Genomic DNA, 27,720 nt, shown 5'->3' on the forward strand with positions numbered 1-27,720 from the left:
AATGTTTATACTTAATTTTCCATGGTGTTCCTGCACATACACAGACTCGTTTGTGGCAGTGGATTCCGGAATATTTGTATCATCAGGCGGCCAATGGTTTAGCCCTATGCTGAGGGGGGGTGCCTGATCTGCCAGCATTCCCTCCATGAGCACAATTGTCAGGACATGTAAAACACATAAGTACCACCTTTAATATACATTGCACCCTGCCCATGGGGCAACCTAGGGCCTACCTTAGGGGTGCCTTACATGTTTAAAAAGGGAAGATTTAGGCCTGGTAAGTGGGTACACTTGCCAAGTCGAATTGGCAGTTTAAAACTGCACTCACAGACACTGCAGTGGCAGGTCTGAGCCATGTTTACAGAGCTACTTATGTGGGTGGCACAACCAGTGTTGCAGGCCCACTAGTAGCTTTAGATATACATGCCCTGGGCACCTGTAGTGCACTGTACTAGGGACTTACTAGTAAATCATATACGCTGTCAGAGGCAGGCACAGTCCTTTCAGATGAGAGTGACCACTCCATCCCTCCCTCCTAGCAGAGATGGCTAATCAGGAAATGCAGATCACACCCCAGCTCCCTTTGTGTCACTGTCTGGTGTGAGGTGAAAAACAACCCAACTGTCAAACTGACCCAGACAGGGAATCCACAAACCAGGCAGAGTCACAGAATGGTTTAAGCAAGAAAATGCTCACTTTCTAAAAGTGGCATTTCCAAACGCACAATCTCAAAATCAACTTTACTAAAAGATGTATTTTTAAATTGTGAGTTCAGGGGTCCCAAACTCCACATGTCTATCTACTCTCTAGGGGAATCTACACTTTAATCCTATTTAAAGGTAGCCCCCATATTATCCTATGAGAGAGAGACAGACCTTGCAACAGTGAAAACGAAATTGGCAGTATTTCACTGTCAGGACATATAAACCACATTACTATATGTCCTACCTTATCCATACACTGCACCCTGCCCTTGGGGCTACCTAGGGCCTACCTTAGGGGTGCCTTACATGTAAGGAAAGGGAAGGTTTAGGCCTGGCAAGTGGGTACACTTGCCAAGTCGAATTTACAGTGTAAAAATACACATACAGACACTGCAGGGGCAGGTCTGAGACATGATTACAGAGCTACTTATGTGGGTGGCACAACCAGTGCTGCAGGCCCACTAGTAGCATTTGATTTACCGGCCCTGGCACCTCTAGTGCACATTACTAGGGACTTACTAGTAATTCAAATATGCCAATCATGGATGAACCACTTACATACAATTTAAACAGGAGCACTTGCACTTTAGCACTGGTTAGCAGTGGTAAAGTGCCCAGAGTAACAAAAACAGCAAAATCAGAGTCCAGCACACATCAACAACCTGGGGAACAGAGGCAAAAAGTTAAGGGAGACCACGCCAAGGATGAAAAGTCTAACACCCCATATTATCCTATGAGAGAGACAGGCCTTGCAACAGTGAAAAACGAAATTGGCAGTATTTCACTGTCAGGACATATAAACCACATTACTATATGTCCTACCTTATCCATACACTGCGCCCTGCCCTTGAGGCTACCTAGGGCCTACCTTAGGGGTGCCTTACATGTAAGAAAAGGGAAGGTTTAGGACTGGCAAGTGGCAGTGGATACACTTGCCAAGTCGAATTTACAGTGTAAAAATACACTTACAGACACTGAAGTGGCAGGTCTGAGCCATGTTTACAGAGCTACTTATGTGGGTGGCACAACCAGTGTTGCAGGCCCACTAGTAGCTTTTGATATACATGCCCTGGGCACCTGTAGTGCACTGTACTAGGGACTTACTAGTAAATCATATACGCTAATCATTAAAAGCCAATTACACATATGTTTTACTTAGGAGCACTTGCACTTTAGCACAGGATAGCAGTGGCAAAGTGCCCTGAGTATCAAAAACTGCAAAAACCAGAGTCCAGCACACATCAACAACCTGGGAAACAGAGGCAAAAAGTTAGGGGAGACCACGCCAAGGATGCCAAATCTAACATTCCCCCTTTTTCTACTGATTCTGTGGACAATAAGTCCTGCTGTTTTCTTTCAGGCATCCCGCAGCTCAGCTTCTTGCCTTTGTCATAAGCAGTTTTACTGTGAATAATGGGTCTTGTTAGCATATCAGGCAGGGTCACTAGCTTATCTATTATTTCATCACTACAGCTTACCCCCACCATATTGCCTTCATTCCATCTATTTCCTCAACTATCTAGCTTTCCGATTAGTGAGTTCAATGTTATGTCCAACATAAGTACACTTTGAGCCAACATGTGTGTTAGTTCCAGATGGATCTCCATTTTATGTGACTGCCAAGTCAGGGCTTGAACTGCAGCTAAAAGAGAGGCATTTATGGTGTTTATAATACAGTCTGATCTGTCCTCTTACCCCACCTCCTTACTAGGTGCACATTCCTTTGCTGTTTCTGCACCTAAGGCTCACCTCCTCTCCACTTCTCTGCCATGGTCTTCCATAATTGACTCTCATAATGACCAGCAACCATATGCGGTTTGCGGTGAGCATATCCTGAGGGCCTTCTATTACACCTTGCAGACAGTCAGAGCAAGACTTGCTATTACTAAGGATCTCTTGTTCATAGAATTCCTGTAGCTGAGACTGCGCTATCTGATGGATCTCTGCTTCTATTAATAATTTTTTCTTACTTAGGAATTAAGCATGGCCATCAGTTGACAGCTGAGGTAATGTCATTAGAGGAGAAATTCCAGTTGCCTCTGGACCACTGTCTATTCCCATTGGATTAATATTTAGGCCATGTCTATTGTAATGACTGTTATCTTGACTGCTGCTGTTTTTTTCTAAAGCTGTGTCGGACAATTCTATCAATTCCCCAATTATTGAAGCACCCAGGCTGGAGCTTGTTGTGCAACTAGCAGATCCTTGCACTTCCTCAGTTTGCATTGGAAAAGTTGGCTGATCGAGTTCTAAGATCAGGGTCGAAGAAGTAAACTGTGTATCTTGATCGCCCAATAGTTTAATATCCTCTCCAACCCCACCTCTCACTCTTGTAAAGTAATTATGTATGAAGGCTTTTCTGGTGTTCAGGGCCTTTCTCTTGGGACCCAACTTTTACTCCCTCTGAGTCCTAAGTCCATATGTTAGCAGCTGGTCTTCCTCCAACTCCAACTCCATAACATCTCTGTTGTCACTATGGGGTTTTATAGGTTCTATAGATCCACCCAAAACCCTCCTTGCACTTAACAGACATCTATCATCTTGTAGACATCCATCATCTTCCTTAATTTCCTCCCCAGCTCCTCTATTGAACATGTTGGACAACCTCAGTCCTTTATCGGTACAGTTTGCTCTAGCATGGGACTGCTTTACTGCTCCAGATTGCCCCTTAGCTTTGCTGCGATCCCTGTGTCAGGAAAAAAATCTATGTGCCTGTTTCCAATTGCCCCCAAATATCTTAAGATTTCTTTGTACTTTCTGGTTTTCCGTACCCTTTGCCTCTCAGGTTCCAACCTCAAGGATTTCAAACCTATTAGTGATCTTAGTACAGATGAGTGAACTGCCGTTGTTGTTTTCGAAGAAGGCCTCAACTCCTGCTCCTGAGAAGGCATGTGCCAGCCACCTTACCCCAGGAACCAAGGAGCCTTGTTTATGTTTTTCACGTAGCTTCATGTTGCTTTTCTTAAAAGAAACAATCGTCAATCACCTTGGAATTTTATACTAGTTGGTTGCTGTTTTTTACACTATCCGAGCGCTGCCTCACCCCCTGCCTCGCTCCTTCACTTCCTCCTCTCCAAATACCTCAGACACGAGGGGCACGAGCACGCTCCAGGAAAGAGCCCTACTGTTGTCTGACTAAACAATTTTACCATCTTGGGGGGCACATGCAGAATGGGCCTGGCTGAAGGGCAAGCCGCACCAACCTTACGCTGGCCACTTCTGCCCCCCAGCAGTGACTGGTGCTCTGAGCCTATTACTCTGTTCCTGTGTCTTGTTTTTTCCGCTTTTTCATGCTTTTTTCTGCTTTGCTGGTTAGTCACTTGGTTGTTTGGCTGGTCAATCAGTTGGTCAATCAATCGGTCACATTTAATCACATTTTGCTATTTGTCTTCATATTCTTCATATTCTTCACTTAATCAGGTGGGTGGGTAGGGTATGGGGAAGTGGGGGAGTACTGAAGGCTAGAGTCACCTCCTCACATGTACACACCTCTCAGCTCCCTCTCTCTTCTCTACTCCCAACGCCGCTTGGCACTGCCTATTTTTATCCCTCAGCCCCAACCACACAACCATCCCCCCAACCACTGGCCTGTTCTGTTGTTCTGTTGTCCTATTGTCGCTCCTGTTACTCCTGTTGGCTCCGCTACCACTCCTACCCTGTGTCCCAGGGACTCAATAGTTCCAATAGTTCTTAGGGCCAATGGTAAATGGCCAAGTCTGTCCAATGCAGTAAGCAAAGCACGGCTCGGCTCTGAGGTGTCCAGTAGTGGTACGGGCTGGTGTGGCCATTGTGGGTGCCGCAATCACCAAGTACAGGCTGCTGTGGATGTTGTGGGCTCTGTTGTGGACTACCGCAATCACCGGCAATCACCGGTGGCACCGTGAGCCGTTGTGCCCCTGTGCCGCTGTGGCGCTGTGCCGCTGGCCTGCTCTGACTCCGGCCTGCGACCTGCTGCACCGCGCCCCAAGCCAATCTCAACCACCTCCAAGCATCTGCGTCAGCACATCAACATCGGAAGAGGATTTGCCCTTCTGTTCTCCAGCAATTCTTCCCAGCTCGGCATTCAGAAACTAGCACAGTGAGGTATAAACTGCCATCAAAGATTTGCATGCAACCTGCATGGCACAGGCTAGAAAGTTATGTTTTTCCTCCAGTCTTTGATTATCCTAATTTTGCTAAAAAGGGTTTGTTTGGGTGGAAATAAATTGTCATTAGTAAGGTCCACCCTAACCACACTGTGTTACTTCTGAATCTTGAGTTTATGCATCCTCAGATCAAGCACTCTTAAAAAATGAAATTGAATCTATAATGAAAAACATGTTGTAAAATACACGGTTTTTGCCATTTTTTCCAAAATGTTATTGTGGGGAAAAAACCCCAACCCCATTGTAGTAGTCACACTGGCTCGCAATGCACCCTCTGGGTTCCCAGTTCAGCCCTGAAAAACAGGAGGGTCGAGCACTGCTTCTCTTTTCTGTCAACAGGTTTCAAGGCTGAAATATTGTCCCTGAGGTATCTGGTGCATTCTTCTGGACTACATGCATCCAACATCCAGTACTGTGAAAGAGTCCGTGGTTCTTACGGGAATGTTATGGTATGTTATACAGGTGGATTTAATATATCCTTTGCTTTTTCATAAGATGGGGTAACAGCAATGGAAACACCCCTTCTTCATAGAACAGGTACATCTTCGGCAGAAGTAGTGCAAGTTTCCCTCCTTCAGAGCACAGGTAGGGTTATAGCAGCAGCAGTGCAATATATGCCCGTCACTGGCTACATACAAATCAGGTAACAGTGCAAGCCTTGGTTCCTCACACAACAGGTGCAGCACTGCAGTAACAAAGCAAGCTGTATTGTCTCTAAGAAGGCAGAAAGTGCAATTTTTACCCCCACAGAACAGATCCAACCGGGCAGACTAGGAAAAGATTTCCTCACTCCCAAAGCACGAACAGTTATGACATTAGTGACATGTAAGTCACAGACAGATCTCTGAGGGAGATGCTCATCTCATTCAGAGGCATTTTCAGGTGAACGCGTGTGTAAATATGCAAGTTCTGACACCATTCTCACCTATGTTGTACTCTACAGCAGCATCGTGACATTTCTGCTGCTATTACTCAGAGGCCTGTTTGGGTTATTTTTTCCCATATATTGAGAAGTCGATGTTACTATGTAGGTCAGTCACTGTTACTTGACTCAACCCAGCCGTATTCTAAGTAACTGCTCTAAACTGGCACACAGGAGTCAACTTTTTAGAAAAGGTTTTAAATGCACACGCATTAGTGCTCTGTAATCCCGACCTTGGCGCTCTGTAATCCCAACATTAGTGCTGCACTTGTTCTAAATGTTGATGCCGCAGTTGATTGTATTGCGATTCTCAGTCCGTGTTTTCGTGCCTTGCTCGCATTTCGGGTTGCATCTGCCTGTTCTAACAGAAGGTGGCGCCCGTGGGCGGCACATCTGCAGGCCCTTCCCGCGAGCACTACAGCTGCAGACGTTTTATCATTCAGTCTGAGCCACTTGACTCGTGCAGCAGGGAGGGCGCTCCGGGCACAGCAGCAGCAGCAGTAGCTGCACAGCGCTAGAACCGACCCGAGGACGCACTGGACAGCCTTGGGCTCGCAATGGCATGATTTCTCCGCCTGAACACTTTCTTGCTTTTTCACACTGAAGTTTGGAGATGCCGCTGCCCTCTTAGACAACTGGCGAGATATTTGTATTTCTCCTAAACTTTGACAACGCAGCGGCAGGACGCTCTGACAGCGCGTTTGTGGAGGTGAGTAGCGGATAATAGCATGTCTAATAGATTGGCGCGAATCATTTCCTGAGTTACCAAAACTTTGGAAACTGTAACTATTTATCAAGCAATGCCTTGCTCGTAAAGTGCTCCAGCGAAGTCGTAGTTGCGGAGAAACTCTGCGCTGCCCCGGCAGGAGCAAGCATGCTTTCCATGCCTTACTTTTGACGTCGCTATTCCTGTTAGCGGACTTCGGAAATGAGGGCTTCCCGGCTCAGGGTGCGGAGGTGATAAAACGGCGGTTTGTAAACTGGAGGGAATGAGAAAGCGACATGTATGCTGATTTGGAAATTAGATTTTAACTTTTGCCCATTTTTCCGAGTCTGAAGCAGAACATAAGGTACAGAATGAGAGACCAGTGACAGAACCTCAGGGATAGAAGATTTGTGACAGGAAAACAGGGATGGGGCTAACAGCAGGAGAGGGACATCTTTGAATGGGGCCTAACACCAGGAGAGGGACATCATTCTCAGAGGGCCAGGAATAGGTCACTGGGACGAGACCAGGATGCTGGGTGAAGGGCATCAGGTGTTGATTATGGCTCAATCTGGGGACATGAGATATGAAGGTTCAGATATAGGAGCATCTCGTGTAGGGTAGGGAATGAGAAGAAGAGTATCAATCAGCTTCACCTTTAACGCCAGGACATGAGGCAGGGCGAATTACAGGTATATTGTAGGGCACCAAAGGAAAGCATTAGTGATAGGACAACACGCTAATGGAAAAGCATCAGAGAAATGATACTGCACCAAGATTGGAGAGGTCAGGACATTAGAAAAAGGCGTAAGTGAAAGAGCTTCTGCAAATGGGTACCTGGGACAGTGTAGGCAGGGCCAGTGATTCTGGTGTAGGGTATAAGAGAACACAGTGATTCTGTGTAGCAGCAGACTTTTCTGTATAATTATGGATTTACCACACATGCCAAGTCAGAAGATTTTATCAAAAAATATGATTCTAGGTCAAAGAAATTAAAAGTTACTAAAAAACATCAGACATGGTGCTGCACAGTGGGATTTGTTGTAGATTCCTGTATTCTAAGGCGAAACCTTTGCAGACAAATAATTAATGTTTGTTAAAGTGACAAAATAGTGAAATAATACTGCCACTGGATGGGCTACATTACAGTGGGTAATGTGCCTTTTTTTGCTGTATAATTTAGTCAACTACTGCTTCACAAGTTGGTCTTCTGTTGCCTCGTAGTTCTGGTTGCCCAGAGCACAGGGTTTCAAGGAAAGCAGGAAATAGCTTCAGACCTATGATTACTACATAACGTAAGTACATCAATGATAGTGTAGAACACCAAAGCACGGGCATTGGGACTAGGGCATGATACCAACAGAAGACATCAAAAATATGGAAGAACACCAGGGGAAGGGCATTAGGCAGTGGCATCGGTAATGTTCCTGAGCAGTGGTATGGACCAAATGCAATCACACACATACTCACACTCACCCAACCACATGCACACTCACATCTATCCATTCGCAAGCGCGCATGCATGCATCCATGATTCACAAGCATATACACACCAATACACATACATTCATAGACACACACAGACACACACACAACATAAAAAAAAAACTTCCTGGACCATGGCATTGACATCGGATGGCAGCAGGAAAGTCTTGGTGGTTCCTGGTGGCTACAAGGAAGAGACTGCCAGAAGATTGTTGGCTGGCCTTGTCAATCTTGATCACTTCAGAGCTTAAGACTGAAGTGCCCTGGTGTGGGCCTATCCAGTGGCGGCCCGTACTTTATGGCAGAGGGGCCAGACACCCCCACCTTTTGCCCCCATGAAGAGTGTCTGTCAGGCTGAACAAAGGTCAGCCTGACAGACACTCTTCATGTTCAGGTCAGGCAGCCAGGAGCAGACATGCGCGATTTGCGCAGACTCCTGGCTGCCTGAGCTGAACTTTGCTGGGCTGAGGAGATCACAGCTCCTATGGGCGTGACCTCCTCAGCCCAGAAAAGTGCCTCGAGGCCCTCCCCTGGGTGACGAGGAAAGCCTCACCAATTGACACTCTACCTGGGCGCTTCAGTTTAAGCCCTGAAATGCCCAGGGCGAGTGTCAATCAGTGACACTTCGTCACAGAGTGTGATGGGGTCAGTGAGACTGCTTACCCCATCCCACTCTGTGACGAGGCTGGGACTGCTTCCTTCTATAAGGGAAGGCAGCAGTCCCAACCCTCCTGGGACCTGAAGGCCGAAGGTAAGTGTGTGGGTGTGTATTTGTGTGATGTTTCAAATTGAATGTTTGGTGCGTGCGTGAATGTTTGAATGGTATGAATGTTGTTAATGGATGTGCGTGCGTGTGTGAAAGAATGAGTGTGTGTGATGTTTTAAAATGAATGTTTGGTGCATGCGTGCATGTTTGAATGGTATGAGTGTTGTTAATGGATGTGCGTGCATGCATGTCTGTGTGTGAAAGAATGAGTGTGTGTGTGCCCTGCCCGCCCCCCTCCATCCTAAAGCTGCCGGCCGCGACTGGGCCTATCATTGGTGCATGAGGGAAAGGACCTCACAGCACTTTGCTAGGCTGAAGAAGTCACGCCCCATGGTATGTGAAATCTTCAGCCCCTCAAAGTTTGTCTTATGGAGCCACGCGTCTGCACATTTTGTGCATGTACAGCACCTGGCTGCCTGATCCGAACATGAAGAGTGTCGGTCAGGCAGACGTTTGCTCAGTCTGTCAGACACTCTTCCTCTTTTGAAAAATGGTGGGTTCTTCTGCTCTTAATGATGGGCCATGCCTGGTATTTTGGATAAGGCAGAACACTAGGGGCCCAGATTACTAGCTGGGCGGACTGGAATTCCTGTTTGAAATTCCATCTGCTCATCAATGAGTGGCTTCAACAGTGGCCAGAAATATCTCCTTTGTAACAGGATGCAGAGCAGCCATGCCTCATTCTGTGACACCCACTTAACCAGCTTTCAAAGCATGGAGGATCATCTGGTGCTTCTCCTTGCCAAGCAACATCCCCCAAACTCCTGACCCCGGCTCAGCTTCTTTGCTCATATTTACCATATGTTTGAATTCAATGGTAAATGTGTAGATGGAACCACCAGTATATAAAATTCTGTCCGGAGTCCTGGCTTGAATAACCAGATCCCACAGTTATTGCCCATTCTGTGGAGTTTAACTTATAATAAGTGTAAATGTGTGGATATACCTATTGAAAGTGGAAATTCTAGCCACCAAGAACCCCTACATTTACTAATCCTAACTCTTTATCAGGCCCAGATGAATGGCATCAGAGATGGAACAGACTGCTATAGGAAGGTTTATTAATGATTGGGTTTGGCAAGAGGAAATTGTGTCAATGATAATCAAGTTGCTATAGAAAGGGCAAGAAGGAGGACATCAGAAGTATATATTCCAAATAGGACGTCAGCAGTGCAGGATAACATGAGATCTGCATTAGAGCTAGGGTGTCAGGAATATGTAAATATCTAAAAAAGACTCAAGAATAAAATATGAGGGATAGGTGAGGCGACCTGAGAAAGTTATTCATGTGATTGCAGATATGAGTCAATGGTCATGGAATAGGCATAGGGTAATATTTAAGAGGTTTGCTTGCTAGACTGAGCAGACTTTCCAAGAAAAACAAACTTTTGTGAGAGAACATTAAGTATGTAGCAAAACCTCAATGAAAGGACATTTCATATAGCTATTAGAGATTGGACTCTTGGCAAAGAAATGGGAATCTGACTTTTGAACAATCCAAAAAGAAGCACTGTGGAAGGGCATCCGAGATGGTGCAACTGGTATAGTGGTTAAGCATGATACAGAGAAGAGAAGAACATGATATATACCTACCCAGAGATGGAGACATGCTTCTGGGATAAGATGGGACACCAGGAAAAAACAATTTGGCAATACATCATCACAAGTGTATTATTATTAATGTTTTGTAAAGCATAGCACCTCAATGGTAGGACATCATATACTACATTTAAGGTTATATTTGGTGAGAGAAAGAGCATGAAGATTACTATTAAGGACAGGACTTATAGAATAAAGAGAACATCATAAGTAGTACAAAGTCTCAGTTAAAACATGATGGTAGGGTGGGGTAGTGAGAGAAGTACTTTAGGAAAAAGGTAAAAAAGGCATTATTTCAATAATGGATCAGCAGGGCACCAGTTGAAACATGTTATGGTTATAACTTCATCGGAAAAGGAGTGGTATTCTGTGCGGCATTTTAAGAATAATTCAAGATATCTAGAGACCATTGTGGAGGTGACAATATGTCACAGTGAAAGGATAGTTGTATAACATTAGGAAAACGTGTCTGAGTAGTGCTTCAGGGATATGGTAGGGCACCAGAGGTGAGTGATTTAGATATGAAACTTTAAAGATAGGTTGGAGGGCAAAAGGGATACTTCAAGACAACTAGGGAAGTGATCATTCATCTTTTTTTTAAGATGTAAGGGGAATACATCATAGCTATGTCCAGACACTAGGAGAAGCCATTAGGGACAGGATACGATCCCAAAGAAATCAGAAGACACATTTGAGAATAGTCCTGCATGGAGACGTTGAGATGCCAGTACAATGTAGTGGAGATGATGCCATGTACAAAGGAAAGCTATTGTGCATAGAAATTAAGGGTCAAGCTTCAGAGATAGAGCTCTTGCTATAGAATATTACAGAAAGGTCTTCTAGGATGTATAAGAACACCAGCAATACCACATTAAGGTTAAAACCCATGGGAGAGTGCACATTATCAGAAGTTCACCTACAAGAGTTTAAGGGAAAGTGAAAGCACATGAAGATTTGACGTCTGAGATAGGTCAGTAAGGGAAGCAATGAGAGATCAGATGCTTCATCAAGGATGGAACTGCGATACAAAAGCATACAAGCACAATATTACCAGAAAGACCTATTAATATATAGTAAATGATACCAGGAAACGAACCTCACCAATAGACCACCAGAGGTAGAATATCAAGGATAGACTGTTAAGTACAAAGTATCAATAACAACGAATCACGTTGTTTGTGCTTCAGTGAAGGATTCAGAGACAGGGTATCAGAAATATGGCAGAATGCCAGCGAAAGACCACTGTTGGATGAAATAAACAGCAGTGAATGACAGATCAGATAGTTCCAGAAAAAAAGGCAACGTAGATTGCATATCAGGAACATGCTAGTAGTAAGGCATGAACGCCAGGGTTAGAGTAATAGATCAGTGGGAAAGATCGACAAACATGATTTGTGAATGAGATGTGACCAGTGAAAGCACATTTTTGATAGGGCATGAATTATACTATATAAGGAGAATTAAGGACAAAGCATTAGTGCCATGGTTTGACACTGCATTAAGTAGAGTAGGAGGAGAGAGCACCAAGAAAAGGGCAAACGTTAAGGTAATAGCAGAAAAAGCATAGCACAAATGACTTTGTATGTCAGTGAAAGAGTATCTAGGATTAATAGTCCTGGTCCTAAAAGCCTATCCATCTCTGGTCAAAGTAGGTCACTGCTTGCTGGCAGTTGCAGATGGGCACCCGCACACATTTTTTTGGAGGCAGATTTATTTTTCTTTAACAGACTTTGACCCAGTACAAGACAGAAAAATACAGAAAAGCGAGAAAGAAGAAAGAGAAAGATAGGAAAACAATAAAAAAACATAAAGCAAGGTTGAGACAGGAACTGCAGGAGCGAATTTAACAGATGGGAAGTGTAGAGTGGTGTGGGAGAGAGGAATGAGGTGAAATGGTGGTTTGACAGGCTGGAACCAATGTCTGGAATGAAGTGGAGAGAAATGGTCAACCAAATGGTCTCTCACACTGATAAACATCCCCGAGCTGTGATACCCAACGCAGACTCCTAATTTGACTCTTCCTCACTACCTTGCAAATAGCAGTCCAATTAAAAGCTACTGTTATGTATTTCTGTTGGTAGTAAATAAGATTGTTTAACCATCGCCCAACAAGTATTTTAATGATGTCAACTATTTAAAAGCTGTGGCAAATTATTTACTCTAAAGCCCACCTACCCACACCATGACAAAAATTAGGTTCTTCTAAGATGAAAGTGCTAGTTATATTTTGGCAACGGAACAAGCAAAAGTTGTGCTGTGCCTTCCACACAAAATTTTTCTATGGTGGATTTTTGTCTCCGGCTGGTACAACTTGCCATTTAGCCCCCTAGGAAATCTAGTGCACCCTCAAGTGCTGTCTGCTCTTGCATAAATCCCCATGTTTTGCCTATTTTACTCAAATTTCCGGAAAAAACGCAATGCTATGAAAATGGAACATAAGACCACAGTTTGCAGTCTGATTTTTATTTTTTGGTGCACGGCCCATTACTCAGTCAGGGAGAGGGAGTAAATTACTGTGCACCCCTTACAGGGGTGCCGTCTGACAAATTTAGAAATGACCACCAAACTGTCAGTCATTTCTAAGGCATTATTAAACTATTTACTTTTTTCAAAATAAAATGCCAGAGCAGAATTGTATTTTGGAAAATAAAAGTGAGAACGCTCCCCTCACTACAGAAGTCCTCTCCCATGCACATTTAAATTAGGTGGGCAGAATTAGAGATCAACCTCCAATGCCGCTCACTTTCTAGAGCCCTCGTCGGGGTTGCATCTGGGCACGGACAGAGTAGTCTCCAACATGATTAAACCTCAGGTCTGCCTGCATATTGATTTTATGGATGAACCACAGTCTTGGCGGTATAGATACTCCATTGCTGTTGCGAAGGAGTATGTATTCCACCAAGATTGAAATCAGGCCCTTAGTTCTAAACTGCTTAAGGGGAAGTATTGGGGAGAAGGGTGCAATGCCAATATACCCAAATGTTTTCATACGTGATGTTTTTGGCTAACCAGGCAAAGAGTGCAACTGAATTTTATGTAGGGCCACTAGAATTATGTGGCAGTGGAATAAACAGCATGGTAATAGGGAATATATTATGCAGGAAGTAAATGCAAATTACGTAACAAGGAAAAGTAAATCATGTCACATATTGTGTGATTAACAACAAATTAGTCAACATATTCTCTGCCATTATGATGACGTTATTGATGTATTTTAACACCCTGATGTAGACGGGATACCCGTGAAATACATGAAATTGATTTGATTAGAAACCTATACATTTTCAACAGATCCTTTTTAGAAAGTTTTTTCCGGAGCCATAATAACTTTGTCATGCGTGCAAACAACGGGAATGTTGCGTTATGAACATTGTCCTTTCTACCTCTCAGCATAAAACAGATTGAGTGACATATGTAAACTTTTCCACTTAGCAGGAAAAACATACTCGGGCACCCTTCTTTTAACATAAAGTGTGCCCCGTTTATTCTACTTATCCCACTTATTTTGTTAAACTTGACATCAGTTTTGTGTTTGCCCTTTTTTCACATTAAGACTCTTATTACAAGTGCCTCAGAATACCTAAATTACCCAGTAACTATTTTTTTCCTTTAAGAAACGGCCATCCAAAGTAGCATTACTTTCATTCTTAATAAGTATGTGTCCCGCCTACCGGTGCTTTAGGATTCAAGATATTGGTCCTTGTAAAGGGATGGAACTTGGAGTGCGATGTTTCTGATTTAGACATTAATTTGTGTGCATAATGAGGGCAAAACATTTTCATGATTGAATTACGCTTAAGTGTTTTAGGGTTTTGTTTGCTGTGGCTGACATAACCTCTTCCCCCAGTCTAAAATGGGGATATTTATGTAATCATACCAAATATGTCATCCCTTTAATGGTTTAATGAAGCAATCAGTAGCTCATGTGTAACCAATTAATTTTTTCAGTGTCAAGTACAGTGGTGCGTGCGTTTTTATTAACTATTGAATCGTTTGAGCTAGAATTTTTTTGCTAAAATCTGCCAGTTATGCAGATGATGGTTTGGCAAATGTCTAGTTTTGCTGAAAATGCATTTGCTGCAGAATCATCCGTTGCTAGTGGAACTGGATCATGCTAAACAGGAAACCTACTGTTAAAAGTTCAGACACTGAGGAGTGTGTCTAGTCACCGATGACGTGAATGTATGTTCTTGACTTTGTTTGAAAACTGGCACTAGACATTTGCATCTCCCCATTTGAACAGAGTGAAACTATATATACGTTTCTTTCACTAATCCTATGAACATTTCACTTCCGGCTACAGAATGACTAACTTTGCACGGTGTTCCTGTAATTCAGTAGTTCACACCGATATACGTTCTCAACATTGCACTTGTGGGTTTGAGTGCCAATAAATGTTCCATTTGTCGAGAGTTCTTTATAAATGCACTGAATCACTTTCAAATCCAGACATCGTGGCTGTGACCTTTCTGTGCGAGGACTGTGCAATCCTTTCTACACTATCCATGCTAGATGGAATTACAGCGCCCCTTTTGATCTCTGTACAGTGCCATCTGACCTTTAGCAGAGTGGGTCACCTGTGCCTTCACAAGTGGTGACTTTGCCCTTCAGGCAGGTGAACCTAAACTGTGGCCTCCCGCTTTAATAACCACAGCAGTATCTGTCGCTCTCATAAAATGATTCTGCAACACGGGCAGGAGGACCAGTCGGAAGGCATTTCACTTGTCCGATTCGAACATCCTATTCGCAGCTTTTTCAGAAAAGCCAGTCCTTAGCTCTGCCCCGTGCTTAATTTGCAAATGCATAATTATTGGGGCCCAAAGTTTTACTGTTAAGCCCCTTGGTCCATACTTCCTGCCACTCTTTCAGTTACTTGATCATCTCTGCTTTCTTTCTTTTGCACTGTTTTTCTGTCTATTCTTCCTCCTTCCCCCCTTCTATTCCCCTTCTCTGTTTTTTCTCTCTTGCTCTGAGTCAAAGTTTGAGGAGGGAAAATACGTGCCAGTACCCAAAAACGAGTGCAGGTGGGTCCCACCTGCAACCACAGCTCAGATTAAGGACTGGCTTTGCCTGTACGTTTCCTGAATAAAAAAAGTAAGAAGCCACCCAAACAACGAGTTTAAAATGCTATGCAAACAACTCCCTTTCAAAAATCAAAGGCAGCTGGCAGGACATTTAGCCTGCAGTTTTCAGGTCAATGTTGAACTGTTCGAGGTGGCAGAGAGGGAGGTGAATGTTATCTTTATTTTACACGCCGATCGTGGCCCAAGCTTTTGACTGTGTTTGGTCGCTCAGACATCTTGACAGGTGTAGAGCCAGATTTGTTTGGATAGCCAGCTTTTTCCTCTGGAACAAACAGACTAAAAAAAGGAAACCCGCTTTTGAAGGGCAAGCTTCAGTTTTAAGCCACATATGGGGTGAAATATCTCACTTTGAAGGACTTTTTGGGGAAGTACACAAGATTGCTTTTCACACTAACTATCGTTTGGCATATCTGCTAATAAATGTTACACGTTTTTAACACTTTACAGTGGTTCTGCCTTATTGACATGCTGTAAAAGTAGTGGTTTTGTAAAGCAAATACATCTTGATATGTTCCCTGGACAAAAAGCACAGATAATTGTGTTTTTGTGGCAGGCTCACAATGGAGAATTTAAGTTTGAGTAGAACAGCCTTGCGTTGACAAGTTGTTCAGCTCTCATCAAATAAAATAATATTTCATGGGAAGTCACATTTTGGTAAATGTTAGCAATTAACTTTCTGCCCATAAATTACCAACGGGTTCAGTCTGGGACTAATCCGTAATAACCAATTCAATAACCAAGACTTCGCCATTTTGTTAGTGAGATATATTCTGTCTGCCATAGGCTTTCTTTACCACAGATTTAAGGTGAGGTACAGCTGACCCAGCGATAGTTAGTGGTACCATGCATTAAATAAAGCCGAATACCAGCCCTCTCTAATACATAGAAAACAGGTTCTGTTTTGCTTCCGGTTCCCCTTTCCCTGGTGCTGACTCACTTCAGAAAAACGTATTCCTGGCAATCATACCCTAGTATTTGATGAAGCATTATCATGCCAGCCACACACTGCCTAGGTATTCAACTTTCCCAAAGTGCAAGAAGTGCCATCATATCACTTTAAAGATCCTTTAGGACATTTTTCGAGGTTTGCTAATGCTACAAAAAACAAACAAAAAAAAACTTTATTCGACTTTCAGCAAGTCATAAAAGTGTCAAATATTTTACATTTTAATATACAATAAATACAATAAATAGACTAAAATCTTAATGATTTACAATAATAAAGGATCCATACATGAAAAGAAGAGGAAAAAAAAAAAAATGTTTAAAATTCTTTAAGAAAATTTCCTTAGTACGAACCGTTAGATAAAATAGTTCAAGTTATATTGCTGCCCCCATGCGCTTTCTTGTGTTTAATACGGAGCATAAAAAATTAGCCAAGGTTCTGCACATCTCAATGGATGATAGCACCTGGAGGCTGGCATACGCGGTACGACACTGAGGGAGATTAATTAGCCTTAGAAGAGGGGCTACTAAGCGCTTTCTTTGCTTGGCATAAAATTTGCAAAATAAAACCACATGGATTGTGGTTTGTGGTGCCTTTGCATCACATGGGCAAGCCTTCAAGGTGGTGCTCCAATCATTCATAGTTGGGAAGGTCACTAGACGGTGGAATATATCTAGCCTCAGTCTGGTGAGAACAAAACGATGGCGGGGATTTATCACGTTCATCAGATAAGGCTGAATGGCCTCCGTCGACAAAATTATTTGATTGTGAATGACGGTGTTTTTTTTTATTCAACCTCCCATCGTAAATCTTCTAGGTATTTTAATGCCAGAGCACTCAGGTCCTTCCTAGAGATTGTTACCAGCAAAGCTGGATTTGTGTAATAAGCTTTATTGCCCATGTTTTAAAAAAAAGTCATAATGTATCTTAGCCAGGGCACCCTTGTTGCGTATATAGACTCCATGCAGTCAGTCAAAATGGCCTTATTAATTCAGTATGTTCCGAGGTCCAGATTTTGTCCCATAGCAGTAAGGGTTGTATCTTTATCAAATCGGTAATAAAGGGGAACCCCAGTTCTGAGTGGATAATGTATGATGATGTACCTTTTGGTACCATCAATAAGTATCTTATAAAATCGTTTTCAACCGTCTGCACCAGGTTACAATCGGTGTATCCCCATATTCCGGACCCATACGTGGCGGCTGGGATGCACTTGGCTTTGTAAATTTTTATCATATTTGGCGGGGTAATCCCCCCTATCCTTTTGGAAAAAAGCCTTAGAGCCATCGTTGTTTTTATAAGCTGGGCTTTTTTTGTCTTCCTACAATTAGCCCAGGAGCCCTGATTGTCAAACATTATGCCCAGATAGGAAAAGGTGCGTGCAGTTTCTACTCTCCCATCCGCGGTTGTAATGTTGTAGGATTTGCCGCGTTTCCCACCACAGTTCATAATGAACGTTTTTGAGCGAATGACAGTAAGGCCCAATTGTGACATGAATGTAATACAAGTAGTTAAAAGTTTTTGTAAGGATAACAGGGTCCTGGCCATTAAAACTGCATCATCTGCATAAAGTAAAACCGGGACAGCACGATTGCCTATTTGGGGTAGATCTTTGCAATTACTAGCCAACACATTTTCTAAGTTATTTATGTACATTGAAAACAGGAACGGAGCAAGAACGCAGCCTTGGCGCACGCCTCTAAATATGCCAAAAGGGCGAGTACTTTCCCCCTTTAGGCCGTACCTCACTCTTGCTCTGCACCCTGTGTACATGTCTCAAATAAACTGAATTATGGCTGGTTCTACCCCCATGCTGCTTAAGATATCCCATAGCTTGTCATGTAGTACACAGTCAAATGCTGATGATAGGTCAATGAAAGCCAGATGCAGATTACCTTCTCTAATCCTTGTATACTTTCCTATGATAATACTTAGATTCAGGCTTTGTTCCACTGTCCCAATACCTTTCCGGAATCCGTATTGGACAGAAGATAAAGCTCTCTTTTCTTCTGCCCATATTTGCAATCTCTTCAGGATGATTCTCCCTGCTAATTTAGCCGTTGAGTCCAGCAGGGAGATTGGTCTATAGCAGGCTGGGTTAAGACCGTCACCTTTTTTATATATAGGAATTATATTAGAATCTCGCCAAGATGGTAGGGGACCTTGTATGCAAATGGCCCTTAATGACTGCGTTAATACAGGGCCCCATAGGTGGATATTGGCTTTGTATATATCAATCAGGACGCCATCGGGGCCCGGAGCTTTCCCTGATTTGCTTAAAGATATGGCTTCCTCTACCTCCTCGAGGCTAAATTGTGGGGTTATTAACAAGCTTGTGCCTTCCTGGAGGGCTTGGTCATATACAGGAAGTGTAGGGTTCGCTTCGCTGTCCCGTGCGTATATTTTAGAGAAGTGTGCGATCCAGTCTTCTTCGGAGATCGCTATGTCCATCCTGGGGTAGTCTTTATCCCCGAACATAGGTGAGTTGATTGTTTTCCAAAAGAGAATATTATCTTTCGTTCGGCTAGCTGTGTGTAGAGTTTCCCACAGAGTTCTTTTTAGAGTCAATTTCGTTCCCTTCATTGCTGCTTTATATTCTTGTCTACACTTACGTATCTCAATTAAGGATCTTTTTGGGGCTTTTAGAGCCTTTTTCAATTTCCTATGTGCTTGTGAGCAGTTATAATCAAACCATCCAGAGGCCCTTTTTTTTCCCGGGTTACCCCTTCTGGTAGTAAGGGCTTTCTTTATGAATTGCATAATCAAAGTAAAGGCATTTAAACGTCGCCCTGGATCTAGATTCTCACTTAAACAGTCTGCAAAAGCGTGCTTGCAGTCGCTTAATAACTGTTTAAGGAGAAAGTCGGGGTCAGTCTGTGACCATTTCAGGGTGTATCCGTTACGCGGCATTAATTCAATGTCGTCTATCAGGTTTGCTACTGCTACATACTGCCTTCGGATCGCCCTGCAATTCCGCCAGTCCTCACACGTGGTCAGTTGCTGTCTGTAGGCCTCCTACTGCTATTTATTTATGTTTTTTGTTGTATCCACCCATCCCCATTGCATCCAGAATGCCAGCTAGGACTACATCTGTGTTAACGTTGACAGATGCACTCCTTTAGGGATGAATAGACAAAATTGTCGCAGTGTTCCTGGGGTTAATAAACTATGACAAGAGCAATGCTCAGTGAAGAGTGGATGCTACATTCGCATATTTTTGAAAGATCTAGGGCATGTGCGAAACATTAGATAGCCCTCATAATCAACAAATAAGGTTAACCAGCTGACACCACCTTTTGCTCTGGTCACAAGATCATTTAATATTAAGGCCCCAAAAATGTCTGGCATAAAGGCATCCAAAAATAAAGGAGTCTACATTTCTGATTTGCATAGCTTATGAGATTGGTTTGTTGTGGCTAATAGGATTGAAAAGTCTATGAGGAATATAGTAGCCGAATGTCCTCTATTTCAATGTAATAAGTAACCAGGTGTCCCTTAATTCGTTTCATGACACTTACACTTGCAATTTTGATTATTGCTTTCTACAGGATAGAATGCACCATGTTCCTGAGTTCTAAGAGCCATGTGTAATCTACTGTATTAGCCACGATAAGGTACTCAAAGCCCCTAACAGACTGAACTGTTCCCACCCTTCAAAATATGCCACAGTAACCACAAAAAGTTGTCATTTGGCTTTGCTCATGCAGTCCCACAGACTAGAATTTTTGCGACTGGAAAAATAGATGTCATTCGGTATGTTTCTTTCTGGACCTCAATTTTGGACTGTTTAAACTCATTAAATTTGAAAAAAAAGCAGATTTTCATCAAGTTCTCAACAATCCTATCAGTGATAGGCAACTCTGTGACTACAAATTGATAGCATACACAACTGCCATATGTGAACAAAAACAATATTATCCATCAGATAGGGTCTGAGGTCACAGAGGCAGGCATCACAAGCAAGCATCACCAGTACTAATGGTACGGCTCAAAGCCAAAAATGTCAGGAGTTCATTCATGCCTACACCTCGTTTTTGGTCATTGAGATGCATGCATTTCTTTGTTCAACACCATACCAAAGCCCTTCCTGCCATCTGTGGAAACAAAATATAAAAAACAGATTGGTAGATTGCTTAAATTAATCTCAGTTGCTGGTAATTACTCAGGCTGTGTGCCGCTCAATTATTTTTTGTGCTCACCATACCACCTCAGACTAGACCCAGCCACAGGCAAATCCACCTTCATGCTGCTCCAATAGGAACAGTCCAGCCCTTTCACACCAGGGTGTCTGTGAATTGGAACACAAGCAACCAGAGACTGTTTTTGGCCTATATGCCTGGCAGTTTGGACTAGACTGTTTGTATTGGACTAATCAGACCCAGCTACTACACAAGTCCTCTGTGAACTGAAACACATGCAACTCAAGACTGGTTTTGACCTATATGCCTGCCGTTTGGGCTGGACTGTTTCTATTGCAGCAAGATCAAGACTGATTTGGATATCATTGGTTCCTGTTGAGGTGATATGGTGAGCAAATAATGATGGACTTGAGTGCAATAACCGATGGTAGATGATTTCAAGCATTCCACTCATCAGTTTTTTGTGCATATCTTTATAAAAAAAAGCACAAGTGGATATCAAGGATGCCTTTCAATCAATACTCCATGCTATTATTGCATCAACTGTGTGTAATCTACAATCAGATCCTTACTTCAGAGTGACAGTTGATGTTTCTCCAAGTCATTAATGGCATCCAAATTCAGTAGATTCACAAACATCCCAACAGCTGGCATTACGTATGCAACAAACCTGAGATAATCCAACAAGATGTACACAACTGCCAGCATGAGCCTTCCTTTTAACAACACAACTTCAAAATCCTAAATGAATGTCTAACGTTTCCATCAAGAAATTAAGGCTTTCCTTTAAATAGAAAGCAGTCCTATGGCTAGGTATGTCAATGTTTGTGACAGTCTTTTGGCCTTGCCAAGGCCTACAGGAATATTGAAATATTTGTTAGGTCGAACACATGCCTCAAGCACCATTCCATATTCTTACATTTTCTCTCTGTTAGTGAGTGTTAGAAATGGGGTCTTTGGTTGACAGTCAGGTTACCCCCTGTTCAAGCAAGGACCCTCACTCTAGTCAGGGTAAAAGAGAATCAACCTCAGCTAACCCCTGCTTACCCCCTTGGTAGCTTGGCAGATCAGTAGGCTTAACTTCAGAGTGCTAAATGTAAAGTATTTGTACCAAAACAGACAGTAAATTACATAAAAATCTACAAAATGACACAACACAGGTTTAGAAAAATAGGAAATATTTATCTGAACAAAACAAGACAAAAACGTCAAAAATCCACAATACACAAGTCAAGTTATCGATTAAATTGTAAAAAGAGTCTTCACGTACTTTTAAGCACAACGGTAGCACTGCTAACGTGAAAATGTACCTGGTGCACGTCAAAAATAACCCCCCACAGGTGGGTGTGCGTCAAAAAGGGCTTGCGATGTGTCAAAATCACTTACGAGCGAGATCTTGCGTCATTTCCCCCTTCTGTCGAGTTGGCGTGCGTCCGTTCTTCTCTCCGCAGGAGAGCGATGCGTCGATTCGGTCCACAACATGGTCCGGGCAGGACTTGCGTTGTTTTTCCATGCCCAGCGATGGTTGAGTTAGAAATTCAGCAGCACAATGATCCAAAAACCACGCAGCGTGGGTTGCGATCTCCCAGCCTCCGTCTGCGATGCTGAGCGTAGTTTATCCAGCTCTGTGCATCATTTCTTCGGTCGAGTTGCAGACGAGCATCGATTTTAAGCCGCGGAGCCGGCGGCGTGTCGTTTTTCCAGCCGCAAATCAGAGTTGCGTCAATCTTTTCCCCGATCGGCGTCCTGTGCGTGGATTTCTTCCTCTTAGGCTGCCAGCTTCTCCTTTCAGGGTCCCAGAAACGGGATGGGCACCACAGGGCAGAGTAGGAGTCTCTCCAGAGACTCCAGGTGCTGGCAGAGAGAAGTCTTTGCTGTCCCTGAGACTTCAAACAACAGGAGGCAAGCTCTAAATCAAGCACTTGGAGATCTTCTTCAAGCAGGAAAATACCACAAAGTCCAGTCTTTGTCCCCTTGCACAGGCAGAAGCAGGAACTGCTGGATAGCTCCACAAAGCACAGTCACAGGCAGGGCAGCTCTTCTTCCTCAGCTCTTCAGCTCTTCTCCAGGCAGAGGTTCCTCTTGTTTCCAGAAGCGTTTGTAAAGTCTGTCGTTTTGGATGCCCTTCTTTTCAATTTCTCCTTTGAAGTAGGCCTATTTCACAGAAACATCTCTTTTGCATGTGGAATCCTGCCTTGCCCAGGCCAGGCCCAAGACATTCACCAGGGGGTTGGAGACTGCATTGTGTGAGGACAGGCACAGCCCTTTCAGGTGTAAGTGACCACTCCTCCCAACCCTCCTAGCACAGATGGCTTATCAGGAAATGCAGACTACACCCCAGCTCCCTTTGTGACACTGTCTAGTGTGAGGTGCAACCAGCCCAACTGTCAATCTGACCCAGACAGGAATCCACAAACAGGCAGAGTCACAGAAATGGTATAAGCAATAAAATGCCCACTTTATAAAAGTGGGAAAACAAATTGTTTATATATCATAAAACAACATAGGTGAAAACAAACAAACTGTTTATTCATACAAATATAATATTCATTTATTTACTTATACATAAATATAAATTTAATATATTCATCCTATATGGACAGCCCATCTGATAAACAACACACCAAAGGACAGGTAGTGTGAGAAAAGGTGCTCGTGATAGATAGAAAGAATAATAATACATATTCCATTGGATCAAAAACCTATACAAGAAACATTAAAAACAGTTGGTTGGTTCTTTTCTGTTTTCTGCATTAAATCCATTCCAAATCCTCAGGGAGTCTAAATCAATTGTTTCAGTCCTTCAAAGATACTATGCAGAAACCAATCCAGACTATGATATATCCGTCAACGTTTCGACTCCTCTATATCTTGGGCCAAATCCCAGCTCCACAATGGGTCTTCTTCAGGACTAGTACGATGGGAGTCCCTTAAATATATCCTCAGACTTCTTCACTTCTTTTACTTGTCTATTTATGAGGAGATCAAATCTAATTTTAAAATACCATTCCTCCTCATATACCAGGTCACCAATCAATTCCAATGCAATCTTCATTCATGTGTGAGACTTCAGAAGACTGAGCTTAGCTAAGCTCAGTCTTCTGAAGGGTATTGTTAGGGCATTGTCGTATGTAATTATCTTCTACCCAGCCCAATAAGGTTTTTGGGTTACACTCTGTGGTTTACTAGCACACTTTCTAAAAGTGGCATTTTCAGACACACAATCTTAAAATCAACTTTACTAAAGGATGTATTTTTAAATTGTGAGCTCAGAGACCCCAAACTCCACAGGTCCATCTGCTCCCAAAGGGAATCTACACTGTAATCATATTTAAAGGTAGCCCCCATTTTAACCTATGAGAGGGACAGGCCTTGCAACAGTTAAAAATCGAATTTAGCAATATTTCACTGGCAGGACATATAAAACACATTACTATATGTCCTACCTTAACCATACACTGCATCCTGCCCTTTGGGCTACATAGGGCCTACCTTAGGGGTGTCTGACATGTAAGAAAAGGAAAGGTTTAGGCCTGGCAAGTGGGTACACTTGCCAAGTCGAATTTACAGTTAAAGCAGCACACACAGACACTGCAGTGGCAGGTCTGAGACATGATTACAGAACTACTTATGTGGGTGGCACAACCAGTGCTGCAGGCCCACTAGTAGCATTTGATTTACAGGCCCTGGCACCACTAGTGCACCTTAGTAGGGGCTTACTAGTAAATCAAATATGCCAATCATGGATAAGCCAATCAACCATACAATTTACACAGAGAGCATATGCACTTTAGCACTGGTTAGCAGTGATAAAGTGCTCAGAGTTCAAAAGCCAACAGCAACAGGTCAGACAAAATAGGAGGCAGGAGGCAAAAAGATTGGGGATGACCCTGCATAAGCAAAAAAGTCCAACATTGAGCAAAAAGCACACTTTAACAGAGCTATTTTATTTTAACTGTTTTCATCATGCTCCTTCTTCGGGACAACTCTATTGGAAAATGAAAATGAAATTGGCCAGTGGTAGAGTGATAAATGGAGCTATTATGTGATCGACCAAAGATAGTTTGACAACTTCTCATCAACTACTTTGGGCACTTCGGATACTGACCTGATATTATGGCCCACCTGCCCACCAAGGGGCTTGCATGAGTAATAATAAAACCTTCAATACAGCCAGTCTGTAGAAAATGATGCTTACCTTTTTAATGATAATCACTGGGGAGGGAAAAGCAATGTTACTTTTTGGAAGGACCAGTGGCTTTTACTCTGGCACTAGTACTTCCTTTGGTGAATGCTGTGGTTGGGTGCTCAGAAATTCATCTTGACAAATACCAGCAAAGCTGTTTTGTCCCTCCTCAGAAGGACTGCCTGTATTCCTTCATGGGAGGGGCCACTGCGTACACATGCGTACCCTCCCAAGTCCTTCTTTATTAAATGGTCCATTTTTAGTCAATGTATTTCATTCAAAGCTGTATTTTTCTATAGTCTATGGCAAGAACTGCATCTATTGAATAAAGTTTGTTATAAAACTCTCAGCTGCCATTTAACGGACTTTTTCAAAACAAATGTTATAGAAGACACCAGCTTCCTGAAGAACATAAAGAGTTTTGTGGGGATACAGAGGATCTTGGTTGCCATGTAGACATATAATAATTTGGGGGAAGAAATGTTCGGTCGTGGAAAACATGAATACTAAATAAATCCAAGAACAACTCCAGATTTAACAATGGAATAAGCTATTGTGGCTGGAAAAGAAAAAGAAAGCATTGCATCATTCATGGCAGACTGTCCCTAACTCAACAATCTTCCGCAGTGCATGATGTTGATGGGCACAAAGCCCAGCAAAAGAAATAATTCTCTAATGTGAAATCCAACCATCTAGAGTGATGCAGCACCACAAATCTGGGCAGTACCCAAATGACCATTCCTCCCACAATCTCCTTGTACCTTAAAAATGCTGACCGTCTGTAAAGCCCTATGATGCCTTTGGGCTAAGTTCCAGCTCTTTGGAAATTGCAAACAAAGCAATAAAAAAACAGTGTCACATGGCCATTAACTACGGTGATATTGCTCTACTGCAGAAGACATACCTCTCATCTGTGGAATGTAACAAACTAAAGACTTACAGGAATGAGAAAGTGATTAATAACAGTTGCTCCTCCCATATCTCTGCTGCGCCTCCTATTGCTTCTGTTGACTACAAGAAATGTGAGATAGTGATGCTTTTTAGGAAAGTCCTTCCCTGTGAGTATTCTGAAGAAGTGGAAAGATACAGGGACATGCATATATTTGCCAAAATGGGGCTTGAGATTGATTAATGAGTCTGTTTATACCCCTAATCATGCAAAGGCAGCCTTGCTTTGCGACTCTATAGGTTGAACACAGAGTTTTATGAAACATTCACCATAACTGGAGGTTACTGGAATGTGATATTAGATTTTATGCTTGAGAAATCTGGGAAACCTGATAATATCAATAACAATGCTAGGGGCATGTTGACATACATTATTGGTGATTATAGGTTTCTGGACTCATAGTAGCTGGCTCACTCAGAAGACAGGGAATGCGTTGTCCTCCTTGTGTCCATGGTACAACCTAAAACTGAGTTTTCTGTGACTGAGAATTGTATTCCCTTCTATTCAAGTGGATTGGTGCAGGAGTGAGATAACTAATCACATTTATAACCAGTACCCCTTTCACAGGTTGCACATTCCTGAGGCTACCTAAAAACAAATACTGGTCAATACATTTAAGCCTCAAATTCTGGTTAATAGGGTTTAGAGGGCATGTTAACTGGTAATTTGAATCTGCTAACAAGCTAGATAAAATTGGAATTCACCAGATGATCCCAACTTAAATTATCACTATGTTGAAGGGCACCTGTTAGTAAAATAATAGTGGCCCCTCACTTTAGTGCATTATAGGAATGCTGCCTTTGCCAATACCTTGATCACTCATTAGTGAGATAGGCAATTGCATTTGATCCTTGTTTTGGCAGAAAAAGGTTCAGCACTACAAGACTTAAAACGTTGTGCTGTTATTATGATGCAAAGCGCGTAGCTCTCAAATACACAACTTTATCATGATGTGCATCAACTGTTTCAGAGGGTTTACCTTTCACCTTGACATGGCTGGAAGAAAGTATCTTATGAGGCTCTCAAGGACTAGATCGCTTTTACAGTGTAACATTTCCACCGCCAAGGTATTCTAATTCAGTTGCCCATTCATAGTTATATGTTTGGGTGTCAGTTGATTACAATCTAGAATAATACTGGCTTCTGGTAGATGGCTGTGCTATTCACTGTTATGCTAGAAATCCAACCCTTACTTTCTTTTATATTCAACTTCACGTGTTTGCCTCTATACATTATGGACTTTTCCTGGTATATTTCCAGCACTGGGGATACACATAACTACTACACTGCTTGAAAAGCAGACTAGGGCCTGTCTCATATTTACCACTGACTTCAACAATATTTGCCAACATCATGACTTAGGAATGGGGCTGAAATATATCCTGTAAAACGAATTCACACTTGAAGATTATTTTAGTTGACCGTATAAGATAAACACCTCAGATACCAGACTTGTTTGTGCCTTGAATAAGTTGATAGGGATTTTTCTGAACTTAAACACCTTCATGATTTGAGTCTCAGTGAAGCAAGACTGAAATCTGTTATTTCGAAGTTATGAAGAATTGGTACCGACCCCTTCCTTGTCTCCATCTGGCTGGTTAATGCTGGAAGTCACTGTGTTGGAGATTTACTGTGTCAGACTGTGATCTGGTATATGTGCTTTGGGCATTGTCTAGTTTTGAACTTATTGGGTCAAACATGGGACTTTCCATTATATGAGAGGACCATCTTATGTTTTTACTTATTTTTATAATACTCTTCTCTGTTCTACCTCTGTGATGCTTAACACACAGCTTTCCTTTGTCCATCAATTGCTCTTCTTTACCGAGGCTTGTTACTAGGTTTTAGCCTTGGTGTGCAAACTGACGGTGTGGCTATATGCTCACAGTGTGGCTATGTCACAGTTCTGCAGTGATTGCACAATACTTTGTCTTCTATCTTTTTTTTGGTATGTTGTATAAAAGTTTATAAACAATTATTTTAAAGACAATACAAGACAATTTACACAAACCTAGTATCTATAATTTTAGACATTGATTTGTGTGTTTATTTATTTTGTCATGCACGCACAGTGAAGTTAGTTGTCTAC

At 42.6% G+C, this 27,720-nt stretch overlaps 1 protein-coding gene across 2 annotated transcripts in view; it reads left to right on the plus strand.

The window, feature by feature from the left end:
• Positions 1–6,212: 6,212 nt before the first annotated feature.
• The window catches only part of ADAMTSL3 (ADAMTS like 3), a 2,197,206-nt gene continuing 2,175,698 nt past the window's right edge, over positions 6,213–27,720 (plus strand). The window contains exon 1 of one of the 2 annotated variants that reach the window (XM_069222572.1): positions 6,213–6,480. The gene's annotated coding sequence lies outside the window, so the exon portion shown is untranslated. The remainder of the gene's footprint in view (positions 6,481–27,720) is intronic. The other variant, XM_069222573.1, reaches the window with a different exon arrangement.

Source organism: Pleurodeles waltl, chromosome 3_1 (assembly GCF_031143425.1).
Source record: "Pleurodeles waltl isolate 20211129_DDA chromosome 3_1, aPleWal1.hap1.20221129, whole genome shotgun sequence".
In the NCBI taxonomy this organism is placed as follows: domain Eukaryota; kingdom Metazoa; phylum Chordata; class Amphibia; order Caudata; family Salamandridae; genus Pleurodeles; species Pleurodeles waltl.